Genomic DNA, 16,775 nt, shown 5'->3' with positions numbered 1-16,775 from the left:
TAAGGAGCTGGGCTGTGGGCCCTTGTTTGCCTCAGTCTCCTAGAGTGTCCAGTCTGCTGCTCCCAACACCTCTGAGCCTGCTGTCTTTGTGGAGATGGGCCCCCCTCCAACTCTGGTGATGGGTCCTGCTGCTTTGGATCCCCATCCCCTCACAATCCTCTGTCACCCAGTGAGGACTTCCAACACCAGCCTCTCCTTCCCTATCCCCAGCTTGTCCCAGTGTGACCCAGGCCTAGCTATATCCATCGCCAGGAACCTCTTCCTTCTCAACATTGTCCTGCCAGTACATGACACCCTGAGATTAAGAGTCTACTGACTGAGCAATCTGAAGGCTTGGTGCAATGACCCTCAAAAGTGCTCTAGATGGTTAAATTTTGTGATGGACCGAGAAGCTAAAATGTTGTCTGAGAAATAAGACAAATTACTTACCTCTTCATTTTAGCCCATTCATGAGCACACACACACAAATTATATAAATGATCTGAATCTCTCTAATGAATCAAGCACTTGCCAATAACATATTAATGGATTTGTGTGTGGGTTGGGGAAATGAGTGTATTTTCCCTGTCTTTCCTGAACTAAAATTAAAGTTTCAAGGGCAAAACCCCTTTAGTGTGTTCATTTCTGTCAGTGAACTTTAAATCATTCCCTCACAAAAAAACCATATATCCTCTTACTTGACCTAATTTGTTCCCTTTCATGGATTTTGTTATTTCATTGAATCAAAACCTCCTCAGGCCCTATTCCTAGTTTCTTTTCCCAACCTTTAGCATTTTAGCCTGATGACTTAAGTTATGAATTAATCTGTTCCCCTGTCCCAGATGCCTCTTATAAAACTGCATAAATGCTTTAGATAAAACTGTACTGTGTCTTTTAGATTCTGAAAGAAACTTTTTTTAAAAAAAACAAAACACCCTGCCTTGTCTGGATACAGAAACCATCAAGGTTTCAATTCTTTTGCTATTTAGATCTCAGTTGAAAAGGATGTTCTCAGAATAACAAAGTAATTGTCGGATATCAAAGTTGGTGACTCAGCACTTGAGTTATTTCATTTCATTAAGGATTCTGAGGAACATGCTATTTCTCCCCCTTCTTCAACGTGTTTCAAAAGCAAAAAAAGATTTTTCTCGCCTCCATTGCTCAAGGACATACCCACCGGCAGATCTCACCTACATTTATATTAGTAGGCTAAAATGTTTTACTCAAGCAGTTTTGTTCCATTCTTTCACTTTTTAATGCATGGACAAGCAGATAATAATAGGTTTTAAATGAAAGGATTTCTAATTATTGTTACACAGAATCAGAAGAGGGGACCTTTAATTGTAACAACATTGAAATTCACTGTGCATGTAAACCCAGATCCTCAATACAGCCTTGGAATCCACATTTGACAGAGCTGCTCATGTGTTTTCATGTGAATCGTGTCTTTTCAGCATGAACCAGGGCCCCTCTTGATTGAGAAATTCTGGTTTGCTAAAGCACTCCAATCATTTCCCCCCAAGAAAATATAAGCAGTTCTCTGATGCTTTGAATGGAAAACAAGAACACTAAATAACCTACAGTAAGTGGAGATTACTTTTATCACAATGCAGCCATTTATAATCAAATCTGGTGGGGGATATTCAGCCAGTTGGCTGATTAACTTTGAAACCAGTATGCTGAAATTGAAAATGGGCAAGTATTTCACATCAGTATAATGAATAATAGTTTGGGGGGGGGGATACTTTCCTGTGGATGAATAAATGAACCATGTTGATGAAGTGCTTAATGTAATAATGGTCATCTGAAATTAAGGAAGATAAACCAACATTATCTGCTTGATATTCGATATACATGCAAATGCAGTGCAGAAATGAGTTGGTCACTATAATGCATGCAAAAACAGAAAGGCCAGCAGAGGCTGTGTGTTCTCTACAGACAGAGGATGATTTAGCAGAGTGCGACCAATTTGGGATGCCACCGAGGTTGCCACAATTATGATGTGGAATGAAACGCCAGTGGCAGGAGTACTGAATTTTGCCATCACAGAGGGCATTGCTGAAATTTGAGACCCCAAGGTCTGCCACAGCCAAACAAAAACATGTCAAATTACAAACATACAAATTTGAAAATTAGGTAAATATTAAAAGTGTGGATTTGCTGTGTGCTCACATTTCTGAGGCATATCCTGCCATTAACAAGGCACATTAAGTTGTTCCAGAGATTCCCTATGTAAGCTCATGGGCTCCTCTGTGCCCTCAGCAGTCCCTGTCCCCTGCAATAAGAGCTTTTTCTTCCCTTTTTTTCTAAAAAAGAAAAAAAAAGAAAAGAAACAAAATTGTTGAAACAGCTGGGAAGGGATGGATGTGTGTGTGTGTGTGTGTGTGTGTGTGTGTGTATCTTCCTTTGCCTCTGGTATGACAGTCCAGGGTTAATTTAGGTGCATTGGAATGGAGTAAGTCCATGCCACTACAAGCAGCCATAAACATGAATGAAAACAAAACTCCACACATTTGGCTCCATTCTGCACACACACAAATTTATTAATCAAGTTCAACATATAAGCACAATAGCTTCAGAGACTAAGAAAAGTCCAGAGGAAATAAGAGACATATGAAATCTGGGGAGAGGGTAATATAAAATTACTGGAGAAGATCTAACCCAAGCTCCTTCTCACTATCAACCTCGTCACATTAGAATCCAAATTAAAATCTAATTTAGAAGGAGTCCAAATTAAAAAAAAGCCCACTTAATTCCTTCAATTTGCAGAACAATTCCATTCCATTAGGCAACTAATTTCTACCTGTCAGATATAGAATGAAAGTGGTTCCTCTCAGGAGAAAACTTTTTCCTGGTAGTAATTAGATATAGGGAACCTTAGAAAGTGCCTAAGCTTTGATAGTTGGCTTGGTTTAACTCTCAGAGCTCATCAACCCACAAGCAAATGCCATCAGAAGTGTCAGCCTCAGTGGCTCCATACTACAGAAAGTTCAAACGAGGTTACACTTTTCGTAATTAAGTAACAAAATGGCTCTCACTTTTATCAGGGAACCATAAAAGATTTACCTGGGTGAAATTCAAGTGCATAAATCCCTTTTGTTGATCTATTATTCTAATGAGCTCTTAGAGACAATATGAAGAGATCTTGATTACATTTAGAAGATAAGTGCCAGGAGAGTACAAGTAATGAAGCACATCATGGCCATAATAAACACAGAGCTGAAGAAACTGGCAAGATAAAATTGCTTCTTTTGCAATTCCCTTTAGATTGTACTTCCTTTTATCTATTTACTTCTTCCCCAAAAGCATGTACTGTACTAGATGAAGGGAGGGCACACAAATGTACATTTCACCCACTAAAACGAAATGCTACACTTGGAACTTAAAATCACTTTTTGCTTTACTTTCTAAAACACTGCAGACTTCAGAAATCCACCCCAGCACTCATGTGTATTAGGAACATTTTTAGCAACAGGAAGTCTTTACTGTTTCTACATCTTTTCCTGACTGAAGCAGTTAGAGGATTGAAGCCATCATCGTTTGATGGGGGACTGACAATAATGTCTTTCATTATCTCATATGATCTGCCACAGAAGGGCATAGGTGGCAGCAGATGACGGAAGAGGGAACAATGGGGGAGGAAATAGGATTTTGAACTATTGCATTTTGCTCAATCAACAGAATTTGCTCACTGCTTTTTAACGGGTGTTTTTAATGACATAGTTTCTCCCCAAATACTGAAGGAAAAAACGTTTGTGGATGAAATTGCGAACCCCTAGCCAAAGTGAGGCTGTTTCAAAGATTTGGGACTTGCCCAAACTGAGCAAACTGAGGCAATTCCAAAAGCTTCAGGACTGATTTACAGATGCACAGAGACTGTGCATCTGTAAAATGTACATGTCCAACACTATATAAGGCAAACATTACATGGGGAGGGAGATGAAAGGATGTAGTTTTGTGACTGGCAGCTTTAGCTTCCAACCAGGCAATGACTTTCTCAGGGTGCTTCTTTTTACTTCCACCTTGCCTTTGGGAGAAATTGCAGTACACTGGTCAGAAATAACAATCAACCCTCATACTGTTTTTTTTATTCCTCATAACTCACCCTACCTCTGTCCATCTGAAATTTTGCAGGTTATCCATGAGACCTCTATGATATATGCCATTTTCATACAACCCCCCCTTAAAATCCCCACAAGGACCTCCTTTCCTCACCCCACCCCCAATTAAACAATCATTCCCCTTGCACACCAAAAACTGCAGCTATTTGCCTGTTTGGCAGGCTTCATATCCTCTAAAGGTGAAACTATGCCTGCAAATTTCATCCATTTCTACCAAAAGTCAAAAACAAAAGAAAAACATTGTAAGCTGTCTTGGGTGTACACTCACAGAGCCCTCTGTGTGAGTCCAGAAGGAAGCTTACTTTGTGGGACATTCAGGCTGCTCCAAACCCACTTCTTAGTTAATTTGCCTCCCATTCTCCCCTGTTCCCCAGCATTCCTCTCCTTTCTCTGTTTTTGTTCTTTTAATAACTCAGTTCAGTTAGGTATCCCATCAGTACCCACTTCCCTACCAAAGTCCACCCAGGGAAGCATTACAACATTATAGGTTTCATGGGCTTTCCAAGCTCAAGTCGTCCCAGCTCCCAATCACAATGAATCCTAGGAACTATTGTCAGTCGAGTGATAAGGACATCCTCTGGTTTCAGCCCCTCCCTCTTTCTACCAGGCCTAGGAGAGATACTATTGGTCCCTACCTTTCCTCTCTCTTTTTTAGCTTTCTACTTCTCTTTTCCAAGTTTAGCTATGCTGCTGCTAGTTGTACATATCTAATTTCCTTCCTGTTACCCATTATTATTTTTATTACCAGTTTATTTCTATGCTGTATTTTCTACAAAGACAATGCTATAATAACTGTAATACAGAATTAAAATTACAATGCCTTTTACAACACTAAATTAACAATCCAATAATTAATCATTATTGTTAATCAATAATTAACAATTCATTTAAACTACATAAAAAAATAAATCAATGTAAAACACATCAGCAGGCCCATTAATATCCCCAAATATCCATAAAGCTACTGAAAGTAATAACTACTGTTTCTCTTCAGTAGGTAGCTCCACAAAAGGGGAACCTATGGTTGTTCTGCCAGTTCTAGTATTATAGCCTTGCAAGTTTTTTTTAGCTGAGGGGGTCATTGCTTAACAAGGGCACCAAGTCTACATCCTAGACTAATGACTGCTACCCTATTTTGTAGCCAGACTCCTAGGTTTGTGGCAATACAGAATGAAAAATCTCATTGGATAATACGTCTAACTTTACAGGGCTCGGACATCTGATGGCACAACTTCTCCATCAAGATTGACTGGATTGCCCTCTAAGCTGTTGCTGAATGTCAGGTTGACTCTGAGTAAGACTTCCTTCATCCATGATCTGATTATGAGGAAGCTGATCTGGTCTGCAATCCTGAGACCTGGGTGGGTGAGCAGAGTGGAGTTGGTCTTACCCAGCTGTGGCACTGGGTGCAGCATCAGGGCAGACTTGAGGGTGGGAGAGAGGGACTTGTCTATAGAGATTCCATCTCTCTCTCCAGGCTCTCTGTCCACTTGAGAGAGGATCTAGAGTGTTTATTCATGGCACTGGGCAATTGGGGGCAGATTAGGGATTCTGCTGGTTTACTGCCTGCCTTTCTGCCCAGCAGTCTCCCTGCCTGAGCTGAAAGCTGTTATTTTGCAGACAGTCTGGTTTGAATGCTCTTTGCTCAACTAATCATTTTTCATTCTGCAACAATCAGCATATTAACCAATATTTCTCTGTGCTACTTTTGATTCTAGGCTCCTGTGTGCCACTCCCTTTTTTCATCCACACAAGCAATTGGATCACAAAATCATCTCACCATAAAAAAGGAAATTTGCAATTCTGCCAGTGCCATTATATTCATATCAAAACACAGTAACATATCCATGGCGGGGGGGATGGGGGACACCACTTAGCACTGTTCAATACAAATGCATAATAATTCAAAAATACATATGTGTTTGCATGTAGCATGTGATTGAGGACAAGTAGTTACAGTGTAGCCATCACAAAAGATAAGGGGATGTAATTTGAGCACTGAGCACATGGCTTCTGACATTAATAAGTATGCTCAGATGTAGTGAACCCTATAATTGATTGCAGCTGCCATGGGAGTGAAAGAAAAATGAGGAAAAGGCCAAGTAAAACTTAACTCCCATGGAGACTTGCTGGAAGAGACAGTCAGGCCTGAGAGTTCCTGAAATGATCGGTGTCTGAGCTGCCAGAGAGCATGATCTCCATAATAGCAGTGTGGGAGGTGGGGAGGAGAGTTTATAGATGCGACATCAATAGAGCAATTGAAAATAGATGCCACAATGAGAGGGATGCATTCGGCACATGCCCCAAAGCACCCTCCTCTTTTCATATAGGCCACATATGCTAAATTGGGCCCTAGCGATGAAAGCAAGTACTAGAGCTGAATCCTAAGACTTTTTACATGATCTCCCACGGAACCTAAACCCCAGAAGGGGTTTCTATAGCAATGCCATGCTTAGACTGTCACATGCTTTCAGTGCTCATCAGACATTTTTTCTCTATACTATCATCCTATTCAAACATCACAGAGAGGAAGAACAGCAAAGTGTTGAAGTTAAAATTGCATAATTCCCCAAATTGTTTAGGTTAAAAGAAGAAGAAAATCACATTGGCAGTTGACATTGTTTAGGGTTAAAAAAGAGTCACCCATCACTTCTTATGCAATGGGTGCAAACTTGTCTACAACATACGGCAGTCATCTGATTTGAAATTGTCTAATCAACCTTTTATCATACTCTGAAATTAATAGAGAATCTATCCCTAGGTGAACTGCATATTTGACAATGCAGAATATAGTATGCAATGGCTGTGTACACAGTTCTGTTTAGTTTGAATCCAGTGTGCTCATATCACTGGAGCTTGGCTCTGGTGTACATGTGACATTAGCCACAATCCATATCTATTTGAAAACATAAGCCAAATGAAGGCATTCATGCCCCTCTCTGCCCACTGGCATGGACAGATATCTGTTGATTTGGAAACACATCTGTCAGGGGCTCAGAAGCAGAGGCACAGGGGAGACAGGAAATGGAGAGCGAAGGGGAAGAATCTGAGGGCAGCGTAGGGGAGTATGAGAGTGGCCCGAGAGATTCCATGAGCTTCTCCAGCGAATCAGAAGATTCCCAGAGGGGGGCACCGACGGCCAGGGCAAGGGGGGTCCCAGGGGGGACACACCAGAAGCAAGGGGCCAGCGGGGACTCCCAAAGCAGCAGCGAGAGATCAGGACCAGCTCCTCCACCAGAGCGTAGTGGGGGGGAAGAGTCCCATGTGTCAGGACCAGCTTCTCCTCCAGCAGGGAGAGAAGATGAATCAGGGCTGGCCACGCCTCCATCACAGAGTGAGGGAACGGAGGGGAGGTCAGGTCCAGCTAGCCTCTCCAAAGGGGGAAGCAGTGACAGGAGCAGTGTAACGGTCAGGAGGAAGGTTGCTGGCTGGGCGCGCGCGCCAAGTTCAAATGTACAGGAAACCCGGATTGGGAACCAGGTCCTAAAGCCCGCCGGAGGGAGGGGGAAGACTCAGGGGACTCAGTGTCAGAAGAGTCTAGAAAGGGCAAGACCCCAGCGGACAGGCGGACCCAGAGGAGGAAAGAGCAAAGGAAGAGGTGGAGCAAGGCTAGAGTCTTAAACTGGTGTCTGGGGGGTGGAGATTCAGACGGAGCTTCAGCGGTCTAGGGTTTAAGACGTAGGGCTGCACGCCGCGGCTTTGAAATCGAAACTGCGTTTCAATAAAGACTCTTGTATATAACACGGACTGGCGTTGGTCCTTTGTGAGCTGGGACCTCGGGCAGCTCTGACAACATCTAACTATACTGATGTATATAATGACATTCAAATGCTATTTGAAAGATTGCAGTGGTGGGGAGATGAACTCACTCTGCTTTAAGCCAGTAAAGTGTGCACAGTCAATGTCTTCTGTCTGGCCTGGTCCTCATACAAAAGGGCAGTCATTTGTTGGTCTATTAAAATGTAAACTGAGTAAATACACATCTAACAGGAAACAGTTAATAGTTAATAATCCCAATAGATAAACAGCCCTTTATGGTCCAATTTAATTTTATTACACCAAACTGAAATATTTGAAGTCTTCATATATTCAAGGTCCATTTTGGCATTTTCAGCAAAAATTACATCATGGATTATATGTTCAGAAATATCCAGGAGAAATTGAACAAGTCAACATCAAATTGTTACAACATTGTGCCCAGAGTTCTCTATCCTGCAGGTCTTAAAATAAAGGTTTGCTATATGCTGGTCTGGCAGTGCTGAAAAGTTTTTTTCCTTGATAAAATAATAGATTTATGAATGTTTGCTTTGGATAATGGGTAGCTATTCATTTCTAAGTTATGCACCAGGTATACTATGTGTGTCCCTGAGTAGTGAATGTAGGAGCTTATTTTGGAAACTGAACAGTCAAGTCGTGAATCCACCAGAGGAAGAACAACTGCTGGGAAGAGTGCAGAGAGTGCATCTGCAACAGCACAGCCAGATACTTTCATCTGCCCCAGCTGCAACAAAACATGTCTCTCCCATATCAGTCTCTACAGCAACAGCAGGCAGTTTCCAACAGTTTGACTTTGCCATGAAAGGTGCCCTCCTCCATTGTCTCTCAAGACAGACAGATGCCTACCTATCATTATCATTATTAAAATTTCCATGTTGTTGTTGTTGTTTAGTCGTTTAGTCGTGTCCGACTCTTCGTGACCCCATGGACCAGAGAACGCCAGGCACTCCTGTCCTCCACTGCCCCCCGCAGCTTGGTCAGACTCATGCTGGTAACCTCGAAAACACTATCCAACCATCTCGTCCTCTGTCGCCCCCTTCTCCTTGTGCCCTCCATCTTTCCCAACATCAGGGTCTTCTCCAGGGAGTCTTCTCTTCTCATGAGGTGGCCAAAGTACTGGAGCCTCAGCTTCACAATCTGTCCTTCCAGTGAGCACTCAGGGCTGATTTCCTTCAGAATGGAGAGGTTTGATCTTCTTGCAGTCCATGGGACTCTCAAGAGTCTCCTCCAGCACCATAATTCAAAAGCATCAATTCTTCGGCGATCAGCCTTCTTTATGGTCCAGCTCTCACTTCCATACATCACTACTGGGAAAACCATAGCTTTAACTATACGGACCTTTGTTGGCAAGGTGATGTCTCTACTTCTCAAGATGCTGTCTAGGCCTGTCATTGCCCTTCTCCCAAGAAGCAGGCGTCTTTTAATTTCGTGGCTGCTGTCACCATCTGCAGTGATCATGGAGCCCAAGAAAGTAAAATCTCTCACTGCCTCCATTTCTTCCCCTTCTATTTGCCAGGAGGTGATGGGACCAGTAGCCATGATCTTCGTTTTTTTGATGTTGAGCTTCAGACCATATTTTGCACTCTCCTCTTTCACCCTCAATAAAAGGTTCTTTAATTCCTCCTCACTTTCTGCCTGTTATTCTAAAGCAGCAATGCTGCAGCAAGCAAAGGCACTAGCAGCTCAGTCAGCTGCATGTGGCTGCAAAGCCAGACAGGATGTATGTGACTGTTGCCATGGAAACAAAGGGGCAGTCCATTCTCCTTATTGAGCACAGGATGTGAGCTCAGTGTGTGTCATATGACCTGTACAGGATGTACATGGGTGGAGTTTGGAGTTTCTCTCTGTTTGTTGAAGAGAGCAGACATGTTTTCTGTGTAACTGCTGAAGACAGGAATAAAACATGTAGATACATTTCTGTCTGTGTCTGATTCCCCTCCCTGGGGATATGCTGGAGAGCAGGGAGGAGGAGAGCAGTTGGTGTGTTTTCCTCACAGCCTGAGGAAAATCGCCGGAACGGACCTCGTGTGTTTTTCCTGCCGGGAGTCGCCGGAGGGAGGTCGAAAGAATTCAGCCGGTGCCTGGAGAGATAGGCACATACCTCTGACCGGCACTGAATTCTGACATTGGTAGCAGAGCTGATGGTTTCTACGATCCATGGAAGTCTGCAGAAATAGGAGCAGAGCTGCTATTTTCACCCCTTTCCATGGAAGCCTGAGATGGAGGCTGATTCTCTGCAGCTAGAAGCTGACCAGAAGAAGCTGAAAGCCAAGCTACGGAGCCCAGGTATGAGATTTTCGGGCTTAAAGGTGTGAATGCAGATGGATTAATTCTCTGCTTCATGGGAGCAACGTTTGGGAAAAACAGCTCCGAGAAAGAAGAGTCTGCATTCCAAACATTCCTGTGGTTTTTCCTGTCCAAGGAAAGGAATGTGGTTGCTTAGCAACGCAGGCCAGTTTCAAGATAAGGGCTGGAAGTCAGGCTATGCCCAGAGAGGCTAAAACAGCTCGTGTTTAGACTAGGCCCTTACAAAGGAACTGTGAAAGGGACTTTCCAAGCGGCCAGTGTTAGAGCTGCCAGGTGCACAGAGTGTAAACAAGCCAGCTATTGGATTTTAGAGGCTTGTGTTTGAGAGTCAATGCAAGGACTCAAAATGGATGCCAAGAAAGGGGGAGGCCTGCCTTCTCCACCCCTTTTGACCAGTGACAATTATGCATCTTGGTCTATTAAGATGAAGGCACTGCTGCAGAATCAGAGACTGTTTGAGGTGATTGAGAACCCCATCCCTGCAGCACCAACACGTGCTTGGGAGTCACAGGATGTGAAGGCCAGAACTGCTATAATTCTGTGCGTGTCAGACTCTCAGCTTATTCATATACAAGATTTAGAGCACGCGAAAGATGTTTGGGACACGCTGAGAAGGACACATCAGAGAGATGCAGGTTCTTCAGCGTTGCTGTATTTTGAAAAGCTGACTAACCTGAGGCTTGCGCCTGATGGAGATGTTCAAGCGCACCTGACGGAAATGAAATTTCTGCGTCAGCAGATGGTAGAACGCAATTTCCGTCTGCAGGAGGAAGTGTTTTGCTTCATGGTGATCAACAGCCTGAATCAGACTTACAAAACGGTTGCCAGTCAGCTGGGGTCTCTCCCAGCAGCTGATCTAACGGCGGACAGGGTCTTTGCCGTGGTTCTGAACGAACATGACAGACTTGCCGCCCTGGAAGTCAAGGACAGGGGGAGGGAAGAACGGAGTTCAGACACCCCCACTGCTATAGCTACTGGAGGAGACGCCGTAGCTTTGAACGTTGTCCGATGTTTCAATTGTAAACAAACTGGGCATCTTCAGCGGTACTGCAAGAAGCCACGTCAGAACAAAGGAGCCAAGGGAAGCTCCACGAAGTCTGAGGCGTCAGGCAGAAGTCATGCCAAGTCACAGGCGAAGCCTGCAAAGGCTTTGTTGTCCCTAAAAGCCATACCACAAGTGGGGAATTCCTTCGTTTTAGACACGGGAGCGACGGTTCACATGACCCATCGCAGGGATTTGTTTTCGTCGTTTAAGAAGCAAAGCTTCGTTGTACAACAAGCCAACGGTCAAGAGCTGGAAGCCACCGGAATTGGGACTGTGTATCTTAAAAGTCTGAACTTGACTATAAACGATGTTTATTTGGTTCCAGAGTTGAAGTACAATCTGCTCAGCGTTTCGCAGATTGCCAAGAAGGGACTAAAACTGTCCTATGATGATCAACACTGCGAGATCTACAAAGATGGAGAGTTGTATCTTTCTGCCAAAGAGAAAGATGGACTGTATTTGTTGACTTTTGATCAAAGTGATTACATGGAATGTAATTCTTGTGATTCTAACATGTTTTCTTTTGCAGGTGTAGCCAAGAAGAACGCCAAGCAGGTCACCTCAAGGGTCGACAGGGCATTTCAGCGGGTGTATGCTGATGTGATTGGTCCTTTAGCACCATCTAGAGGCAATGCAAAGTATTACCTAATATGTGTTGATTCTTTCACAGGTTTTGTCTGGATTTATCTTTTGGAGAGACCGAAAGAGGCCTTAGAAAGGTTTAAAGAGTTTTGTGACAAGGTTAAAAATATGCATGATGCTGATATAGATTGTCTTTGCACAGATGAGAAGCCAATTTTTCTCTTACAGGATTTCCAGAGGTTCCTGAAGAAGAAAGGGATAAGACACAAAATTGCTAGTTCCGAAGAAGCTTGGAAGAGATGTGTCTGTGTTAGGGTGAACAAAGAATTGCAAAAGGGAATGGAAGCGCAATTGCTTAGTTCACATCTGCCACATGAGTACTGGGCTGAGTCACTAATGTCATTTTGTTACACCTGGTTGAGAAAGTTTTCAAAAGAGTTGGGATGTTCTCCTTTTGAGAAACTGTTCCACAGAAAACCTTCTGTTGCCCATTTCAAGGTTTTTGGGTCTCGTGTGAGGACAGAAGCTCCGGGTGGAGTAAAGAATGCCAGAGGCATTTTTGTGGGTTATGAAAAGGGGCTCTACAGAGTAATTTTGTCTGAATCTGGTAAGGTGATTCTCACAAAATTTCTAGAGAGTGCTCCTGAACAGGAGCGAGTGATTGTTCACACATTTCCCACAGGAGATGATGATGATTCTGATGATGATGATGATGAGTTTGATCTTATTGAGTTCAGTAGTACTGATGATGACAGCGATAGCTCAGACAGCTCAGTTGTCACAGTCATTGAGAGGAAATCTCACGTAATGACTAGACCCTCAGAAGAGGAGGATGAACCACTGATTAAGCTTAGTACTGGTTCTTCAGGGAGTTCAGAGGCTGAACCAGAAAGCAAGGGAGAGCAGCACCTCTTACGTAGGTCTGAGAGAGCAACGAAGGGTGTACCACCCAAGAGGTATTCAAAAGAGTTTGCCAACCAAGCTATTGCATGTGTTGCTGTTGTAAACGACCAAGGTCGAATTGAAGCTGTGTCTGAGTCAGAGACAAAGGCACAACAGAGAGTTGCTAACCAAGGTAATGCAGAAGCACTCATTCCTTGGAAGTCACACAACCAGAGAGGTACATTGGTAAAACCAGTGGCGGGTAGTTCCAAGGGTGGAACTGAAACAACAGGGGAATGTTATAAGTATAACAACTGTTTGTTTTCTTCTCTGGATGACGCTTTGCTCGCAGCACGCATTGATACTTTAGGGGGAGTATGTTATTCTAAAGCAGCAATGCTGCAGCAAGCAAAGGCACTAGCAGCTCAGTCAGCTGCTTGTGGCTGCAAAGCCAGACAGGATGTATGTGACTGTTGCCATGGAAACAAAGGGGCAGTCCATTCTCCTTATTGAGCACAGGATGTGAGCTCAGTGTGTGTCATATGACCTGTACAGGATGTACATGGGTGGAGTTTGGAGTTTCTCTCTGTTTGTTGAAGAGAGCAGACATGTTTTCTGTGTAACTGCTGAAGACAGGAATAAAACATGTAGATACATTTCTGTCTGTGTCTGATTCCCCTCCCTGGGGATATGCTGGAGAGCAGGGAGGAGGAGAGCAGTTGGTGTGTTTTCCTCACAGCCTGAGGAAAATCGCCGGAACGGACCTCGTGTGTTTTTCCTGCCGGGAGTCGCCGGAGGGAGGTCGAAAGAATTCAGCCGGTGCCTGGAGAGATAGGCACATACCTCTGACCGGCACTGAATTCTGACACTGCCATCAAGGTTGTGTCATCTGCATATCTGAGGTTGTTGATATTTCTTCCGGCAATCTTAATTCCGGCTAGGGATTCATCCAGCCCAGCCTTTCGCATGATGAATTCTGCATATAAGTTAAATAAGCAGGGAGACAAAATGCAGCCTTGTCGTACTCCTTTCCCAATTTTGAACCAGTCAGTTGTTCCATATCCAGTTCTAACTGTAGCTTCTTGTCCCACATAGAGATTTCTCAGGAGACAGATGAGGTGATCAGGCACTCCCATTTCTTTAAGAACTTGCCATAGTTTGCCATGGTCGACACAGTCAAAGGCTTTTGCATAGTCAATGAAGCAGAAGTAAATGTCTTTCTGGAACTCTCTAGCTTTCTCCATAATCCAGCGCATGTTTGCAATTTGGTCTCTGGTTCCTCTGCCTCTTCTAAATCCAGCTTGCACTTCTGGGAGTTCTCGGTCCACATATTGCTTGAGCCTTCCTTGTAGAATTTTAAGCATAACCTTGCTAGCGTGAGAAATTAGTGCAATTGTGCGATAGTTGGAGCATTCTTTGGCACTGCCCTTCTTTGGGATTGGGATGTAGACTGATCTTCTCCAATCTTCTGGCCAGTGCTGAGTTTTCCAAATTTGCTGGCATATTGAGTGTAGCACCTTAACAGCATCATCTTTTAAAATTTTAAATAGTTCAGCTGGAATACCATCACTTCCACTGGCCTTGTTATTTGCAGTGCTTTCTAAGGCCCATTTGACTTCACTCTCCAGGATGTCTGGCTCAAGGTCAGCAACCACACTACCTGGGGTATATGAGACATCCGTTTCTTTCTGGTATAATTCCTCTGTGTATTCTTGCCACCTCTTCTTGATGTCTTCTGCTTCTGTTAGGTCCTTTCCACTTTTGTCCTTTATTATGGAAATCTTTGTACGAAATGTTCCTTTCATATCTCCAACTTTCTTGAACAGATCTCTGGTTCTTCCCATTCTATTGCTTTCCTCTATTTCTTTGCATTGCTTGTTTAAGAAGGTCTTCTTGTCTCTCCTTGCTATTCTTTGGAAATCTGCATTCAATTTCCTGTATGTTTCACGATCTCCCTTGCATTTTGCTTGCCTTCTCTCCCCCGCTATTTGTAAGGCCTCATTGGACAGCCACTTTGCTTTCTTGCATTTCCTTTTCATTGGGATGGTTTTCGTTGCTGCCTCCTGTATAATGTTACGAGCCTCCATCCATAGTTCTTCAGGCACTCTGTCCACCAAATCTAAATCCTTAAACCTGTTCCTCACTTCCACTGTGTATTCATAAGGGATTTGACTTAGATTGTATCTTACCGGCCCAGTGGTTTTTCCTACTTTCTTCAGTTTAAGCTTGAATTTTGCTATAAGAAGCTGATGATCTGAGCCACAGTCAGCTCCAGGTCTTGTTTTTGCTGACTGTATAGAGCTTCTCCATCTTTGGCTGCAGAGAATATAATCAATCTGATTTCGATGCTGCCCATCTGGTGATGTCCATGTGTAGAGTCGTCTCTTGTGTTGTTGGAAAAGCGTGTTTGTGATGACCAGCTTGTTCTCTTGACAGAACTCTATTAGCCTTTGCCCTGCTTCGTTTTGATCTCCAAGGCCAAACTTGCCAGTTGTTCCTTTTATCTCTTGACTCCCTACTTTAGCATTCCAATCCCCTATAATGAGAAGAACATCCTTCTTTGGTGTCACTTCTATAAGGTGTTGTAAGTCTTCATAGAATTGGTCAATTTCAGTTTCTTCAGCACCAGTAGTTGGTGCATAAACTTGGATTACTGTGATGTTAAAAGGTCTGCCTTGGATTCGTATCGAGATCATTCTATCATTTTTGAGATTGCATCCCAGTACAGCTTTTGCCACTCTTTTGTTGACTATGAGGGCCACTCCATTTCTTTTACGGGTTTCTTGCCCACAGTAGTAGATATGATGGTCATCCGAACTGAATTCACCCATTCCCGTCCATTTTAGTTCACTGATGCCCAGGATGTCAATATTTATTCTTGCCATCTCATTTTTGACCACCTCCAACTTACCCATGTTCATGGTTCTTACATTCCAGGTTCCTATGCAATATTTTTCTTTACAGCATTGGACTTTCCTTTCGCTTCCAGGCATATCCGCAACTGAGCGTCCTTTCGGCTTTGGCCCAGCCGCTTCATCAGCTCTGGATCTACTTGTACTTGCCCTCCGCTCTTCCCCAGTAGCATGTTGGACGCCTTCCGACCTGAGGGGCTCATCTTCCAGCGTCATAACTTTTATATGCCTGTTGTCTTTGTCCATGGAGTTTTCTTGGCAGGGATACTGGAGTGGCTTGCCGGTTCCTCCTCCAGGTGGATCACGTTTGGTCAAAACTCTCCACTATGACCTGTTCATCTTGGGTGCCCTGCTCGGCATAGTTCATAGCTTCTCTGAGTTCTTCAAGCCCCTTCGCCACGGCAAGGCAGTGATCCATGAAGGGGAAAATTTCCATACTGCTCCTCATCTAAGGATCATAGTTTACAATGTAAAAACACAAAACACAGTAACAACCAAAACTAAACAAAAACAATTTTAAGGCTATGATAATCTCTGCACTGCTGGCTCCAGACACTGGCCATGGTGGGTGGGAAAGTTGTAAATGGGCTACAATTTCCCAGAACATCTAATAATACTGAGGGAGCTTTTCATGCCTTTTGTAATTCTTCATAAAGCACAAGACACTGAAGAAATTGGTAAGACTGGAATCTGATTTCTGAATCTCTGGAAATGAACAGCAGAGTCGTGGAAAGATGGTGCTCTAAAACAGTACAATTAGCACCTATGGAAAAAATGTGAAGGCATTACACTGTAAATGCTTTATTTGGATGGAGGTGAAGTCCTCTGGGAAGATGGTACTTGAGAGTAATGCTCTGCAACATGGTGTGTGAGAGAGAGAGAGGGAGGGAGAGAGATGGAGTAAGCAAAAAAAATTCACACGTTATTTTTGAAGAAAGAACAGTTTTCAAAAGTAATCTAAACTTCCAAATGAGGAAGAGGACATGTGTTGCTCTCCATATGTTTCTGGACTGCAACTCCTATCACCCCTGACTATGGATCATGCTAGCCATGCTGATGGGAGCAGTAGTACAGTCGTACCTTGGAAGTTGAACGGAATCTGTTCCAGAAGTCTGTTCGACTTCCAAAACGTTCAGAATCACGCCTTCTGATTGGCTGCAGGAAGCTCCT

Source organism: Podarcis cretensis, assembly GCF_951804945.1.
Source record: "Podarcis cretensis genome assembly, chromosome: 7".
Taxonomy (NCBI): Eukaryota; Metazoa; Chordata; class Lepidosauria; order Squamata; family Lacertidae; genus Podarcis; species Podarcis cretensis.
This window is presented reverse-complemented; position numbering follows the sequence as displayed.